Source organism: Antechinus flavipes, chromosome 1 (assembly GCF_016432865.1).
Source record: "Antechinus flavipes isolate AdamAnt ecotype Samford, QLD, Australia chromosome 1, AdamAnt_v2, whole genome shotgun sequence".
NCBI lineage: Eukaryota > Metazoa > Chordata > Mammalia > Dasyuromorphia > Dasyuridae > Antechinus > Antechinus flavipes.
This window is the reverse complement of record NC_067398.1, coordinates 189397133-189403474: the sequence shown is the minus strand read 5'-3', so window position 1 is coordinate 189403474 and position 6342 is coordinate 189397133. Positions and strand designations below refer to the sequence as shown.

At 34.7% G+C, this 6342-nt stretch overlaps 1 pseudogene; it reads right to left on the bottom strand.

Annotated features, from left to right (window-relative positions):
- Nucleotides 1-788: 788 nt before the first annotated feature.
- On the bottom strand, nucleotides 789-5322 carry LOC127544730 (pyruvate dehydrogenase (acetyl-transferring) kinase isozyme 1, mitochondrial-like; annotated as a pseudogene).
- Nucleotides 5323-6342: the final 1020 nt, after the last annotated feature.

Genomic DNA, 6342 nt, shown 5'->3' with positions numbered 1-6342 from the left:
ATATTCAAATTATAATCATATAGTAAATAGCTATCCCCCAAAATTTTTGAGGATTTTGTTAAGGTTGCTAGTAATTTAGCAATAAAAATTTTCCTCTTGAAATTAATTAAAAGAATGTTCAGTGTAAATTTCACAGAATCTTGAATGAACACAGAAAGAACAAGTTATTGATTGTTCAGAAAGAGAAAATAAGTATCTCTAAGTCAACTACAAAAGGAAATCATAAAAAGCAGTTGGCATTAAATCCACAGGGTAATAATTTTCTGCCTTTATATGTGCAACCAATAGGCAGTTATTGATTAACATGAAAATAATTTAAATTTACTCTCATTCTTAAGCAGAATTAAATAAAGCATAATAAGATTTTCCAGATTATAAAAAGGTAGTTAATCAATTAATCAGTATAATTAGGGACGTGCTTTTACTAGAAATAAATGAAAAATCTAAGATAAATTGCATAGATCCCACAAGGAACCTGAAGACTTCTATACCTGATACCTCATCCCTGAAGTCTACTAAAAAGAAGCAAAATACATTAGTCACAGTTGCAGTAGTTAAAAGTAAATGTACATAGTAAATAGAATTTTCTGTATTCTTACGGTTAAATGGTACAGTTCAAAGCTTTAGGTGACCTGAAATATACCCATGAATTCCGTTTCCATATATTTTACTCAGTCAAGGAATGAGAAAATCAGATGTGAAATATTTGATATAACAGTTTTCCAAAGTCCCTCTCAAATAAAATACTAGAAACCTGTTTTGTTTTGTTTTCTGATGGCCTAGATACACTATGCACTGCAGAACATGGTCATTTCTTTTGGCACACACCATCATCTGCCTCATGACTGGTATTATAATGTTGCCAAGCAGTTTTATTATATACCAAGATTCACTGTTTATAAGGCCTTATTTGTAGGTAACAGTTTCTGTTCCATAACCTCCTAAGGAATACAATTTCAGGAATCTTAACTGTACCATGTATAAAGTCAAGATATGGGCAATCCATAACCAAAATCCAGCTGGGGTAAAGCTTACGCTATCTCAGCATAAAAAGGATATACAATTAAACATATAGCTGAAGAGTTTATTGATTTTCCCCAAAGGAATACCACCTCCATCATCACTCACCTTCCACAGTTGAGTCTTTATTACCCAATATTTCATGAACCTGAACAGAAGGGGAAACACTTTTGTCAGCAATGTCCCATTGTTCTTTTTGCACTCTTGAAAATTTCAGATACCATATGATGGAGATGTGGAGGTACATAAACCACTTGCATGACCTGTCCTGGTAATTTTACATTGAATTCTTCAAGTTCTAATTCTGAAAAATTAATATAATATAAATCACAATAACACTTTGCATTTCTTTAATAACCATAATTACAATTTGGATTAATGCCTCCAAAATGTTTTCGATGAGTTGAACTTCATTTTTCTTTTCCATCAAACAATAAAAGTGCTGGCTGATTGCTGGATCAGCACCAAAGCTTTTCTTATATTCAATCACACCTTAAGCCATGATAGGAATGATATCATTATGTTGATTCTGTAGACTTGTCACGGTTTCTGCAGTCATAAAGAGCTTTAGCATCTCCAGCACTTTTATCCTGACATCCAAGAAGCTCTGTGTCCTGAATGTACCAGCTCTGTGCCATTTGAACTGAAGGTGTTTTTAGAAGATTATTTGGAAGGAGACATATCTTTCATTATGTTTGCCAGTCTCACTGGCAATTCCTGCAGCAAAAACATAAATGAAGTTTTTTGACATGCATTCACAGATCTGAAGTCCAGAAACCGGTTCGTGGAGATCAGGGATAGGGAAAAGCCTTAGTAGAAATCCACCTGGCCTGGGACACTGTGTTTGGGCTGGCACCAGGACCCTACTTTGCATTTGGACCCAGGCTCTGACTAGGGGCAGCCAAAACTGCCCATTGAAGGAAGCTCATTAATTTTACAACAAAATGCATTCTAGAAGAGGTGAAAAAACAGCAGACCTAAAACCTGAAGGTGCTATTTTATGTGCTGCTTCCAGTATCTAGTATCCTTATTTGATTTCCACATTATCTTTGAGCTCATCCAGGAATTTTTATTGGGCTTAAGTCCAAGTCACATTTTTAAAGCTTTGTCTATACTAATTTTGACATAGGTATTTTCTTCTGAGTTTGTGACTCGATCTTCCCTATAACCATGGTAATTTTATAATCAGGTTCTTTTGTTGCTGTTGTCTTTCCAGCGTATTTCTTGCCTTTGAATTTTAAGTTAACATTGGACTGTATTCCCAAGAGGGAGATGGGTGGGAACTATCCCTAGATTCAGACATTTTTATACTGCTGTTTTCAGAGCTAATTTTGAGGGTTTGAAAGTTTTTGCTGATTTGCCTTTAAAGCCATGTAGCCACAAGGATAGTGTTCCTCCTTTGGTCCTTTGGACCAAAGTAACTGGCCCTTAGCTTTCACGGAAATAAATCTATCCCAAAATATAAAGTAATCCTAGTAAGGTCTCTGACCATCTTCTCTATGCTGACAAAATTAAACATTCCTGGTAATGGTAGTCATATATGACAGTCAATTTCTGGAAGTCCCAAGTTAATTCCAAGAATCAGTGGGTAAAAGGGCTATCAAATGTTTCCTTAGTTTCCTTAGATTTAATAAAATTACTTTGAACAAGTTTAGAGTCTCAAGCATAATCAGGAGCAAATAAAAGGGAATTGTAAATAGCTTTATTTATCACCTTGTTAGATCTGGACCTACTGAGTATACACAGACATCTTTAGGTCCTGTTTATTAGGTCCAGAGATCACCTTCTGAATCCATATTGATTTGGAGTCATGTCATAAATCTCATGGAACATGGAGTTCAATGTACAATTACACAGGCAACTATGTGACATGGTAGATAGTATTATACTATACTTGGAGTCAGGAAACCTTGAGTTCAAATTGTACTTCAGTTAATAATTGTGATACCAGGGTTAACTTCTCTTAGACTTTCCTTATCTACAAAATGGGGGTAATTATAGCATCTACCCAATAGGGTTGTTATAAGAAACCAGTGAAATAATCTCTATTGAGTGTTTTGCAAGCTTTAACATGCTACATAAATAATTGCCATTGCTGTTGTTATTCTTGTCCTTGCTGTTACCAGCATTGACAGAGAGCTTTGTGCTACAGACATCCTTAGAAAGCAGCACAATTACTCTCAATGTATTTCAATTGCTTCCCATGTCTCTGTAGGTCTTCCTGAACTGCAGTACTTAACAATTTTATTTTTCAAATCTTGTGCTTTCTCTATACACTCTGTGATCTTGTCTCTGTTTTTCATTTGGCTCACTTGCATACATATTAATAATTAGGTGATTTAATATAGCTTTACAAAAATATAGAGCTACATTCATACAGATACCCATTCATTGAGGAAAATAAACCCACACAAATCCAATATTATTCAAATCGAGGCAAACAATGAAACCAGAGTAAGAGGTCTATAATTATGAATGCAGTCTGCTTTTTGAAATATTTTTAAACTTCTGCAATCAGGTGTGAATGATAACAAAATGCTTTCCTTGTTGCAATAATTAAAATATTTGATGAACATTTTTCTGTGTTATGATTTGGTTTAACTATTAGTGTAATCTGCTAACTAGGATATTTGCATCCAAAAATATCATATATATGAAATTTAAAATTAAACTTACTGAGAAGAATGGTATGAGGTGAGAGTTTTTTTTTAGATCTGAAGATTTAGGTTAATCACATTGTTGTGTATTTGCTTTGATTATATCTTGGTTAATGATCTTTGTCCTTCCAAAATTTTGCCAACAGTAACTTTGGTAAGTCACATAGTAAAAAAAAAGTGGCACTCATAAATAAAAAGCTATTTTAAAAGTGGCATTAAGCAATTTGGACAAAATTAATTACTCACATAATCCAATTAATTTTGAAATATTAATTTGGATAGCTTCAGATTCAAGAAAACCTTGGTTCAAGTTCCTTCTATAGCAAAAGAAAATGATAGCCTCACAAAACTAGATTTTTTGAGAGCAAAAGAATTCATCAGAAGGTGGATGTTGCATTTAGCTAAACTTGTAAGGATAATATTACACAACAGAAGTAGAAGCAGCAGAACAGAAGCAATAGAAGAAGAAAAAGAAAGAAGAAGGAAGAGGGGAAGGAAGAGGGGGAGGAAGAAGAGGGGTAAGAGGAGGGAGGGAAAGGAGGAGGGGGGGAAAGGAAGAGTGTTGTGATACAGGAGTCACCTGCCAATGGCTGCTGGAGATCTAACTCAGACCTGTAGAATGCATCTCTTCATGTGAGAGGGTAATGATGATACAAGGAGCCTAAGAGGCAGTTGCGTTTTTCTGACCTCTCTCCTCTTGCTTCCAATTTATTTCATTCCCAATCCACAAGCAACATCTGCAAAGTCTGCTTTCCAACTCCTTCAAGTGTTATGATTCACAGCTGTGGAGACTCTGGGAGAATTGACCTGCCCTTTCACTTAGTCATGGTCCTTAACAGAAGGGGAAGAGAAGTGGAAGGAGGGAAGAGAGAAGGAGAGGAAGAAGGAAAGGGAAGAGGAGGGAAAGGAGGAGGAGGAGGAGGAGGGGAAGGAGGAGAGGAAGGAAGAGGAGGGGTAAGAGGAGGAGGAGAAGGAGGAAGAGAAGAGGGAGAAGGAGGAAGGGGAAGGGGAGGAGAAGAAGAATGCCCTTTTAAAAAAAAATTTTACAAGTTTTTTATTTTTATTTACAAATTATACGCATGGGTAATTTTTCAGCATTGACAATTGCCAAACCTTTTGTTCCAACTTTTCCCTTACTTCCCCCCACCCCCTCCCCCAGATGGCAGGTTGACCAATACATGTTAAATATGTTAAGAAGAATGCCCTTCTAACTGGTCTTCCCTCCTAATGGATTTGTTCATATGCAACTAAACTTGATTTAGATAGTAAGGTGATTTTTTTTAAAAGAGTAAATCTGACCCTGTCAGTCCCCTGCTCCAGTGGATTTCCATTTGATCCATATTACTTCCAAAAATCAACTATAAATTCCTTGTGATTTAAAGCTCTTCATGACCCATCTCCTTCCTACAGTTCCAGTTTTCTTACACTTTGCCCTCTTTCACATATTATATGTTTCAACACACTGACCTACATAAAATTCCTTACAGATAGCAATCCATCTCTCATCTCCATGACTTAGAAGTTGTTGTCCATCAAGTTCCTCATCTCTGTCTTTTAGTTTCCCTGAAATCCTTCAAGATTTATTTCAAATTCTACTAACTTTAGCAGGTCTTTCTCCTTTGATGTTAAGGCCTTCTCCTCTCATAGTGCCTTCAATCTACTCTATGTTTATATATGTGTATATATACATACACACACACATATATGTAAGTTTAGATATATACATGTATATACATACACACATAATCATGAACATCTTGATGTTATATGTATTGCTCGCACAGACATATGTATACATAAATAGAAATAGATATATCTACCTAATTATGTACTTGTTATTTTCTCTATTAGACTATAGTCAAGTCCTGATTGAGAGTTCAAATAATGTGAAATCGGATTAAGAGAAAATTATAAAATAATATCAGGCCTCATATTTAATAGAAGCTAATACTCAATTAGTTTAACAGGAACAAGGCAAGAATTTTAAGGCACTACTATACATCTGTATTTGTTATTTGCGGATGTAATCTGTTGCTGCATAACATTACTGCACTGAGATGATTTTTTAAAGCTATTAACAAAAGGGACTAAAGAAAAACTACTTCAGTTGGAAAAACTTTCAGCAAAAAAGAAAAGATTGCTTTTTTTAGGAAAAAAAATCATTGAAAACTGAGTGGCATGTATATGATTATAATTCCAACTCAAAAATGGTATTAGCTGTTAGAATGCCTGAATCTATGGTATTTAATATTATAAAACTTGAAGCTAAAATAAGATAAAAAAGGCAAAGTCACAACAGTTTTTATTTTGTTTTGTTTTGTGGTTTGAAAACTACTATAAGAAATATAAATAAGTATTAAAATGAGAAAAGTGGAGTATCATTTAGTTGTATGGATTGAAGATTTAAATTTAAAAAACAAACAAACACATTTCAGTACAGCTAGGTGACCCAGTGAATAGAGCACCCTGAAGTCAGGAGGACCTGAGTTTAAATCTGACCTCAGACATTTTGGACAAGCCACTTAATTGCCTCACCAAAACACCTTAATTGCCTCACCAAAACAAACAAACAAACAAACAAACAAAAAACACATTTCTCTTAGCAAAAAAAGCCATCAGATAAAAGTTTCATGTCTATTTAAGATAGTGAAAGAAAATGCTATGT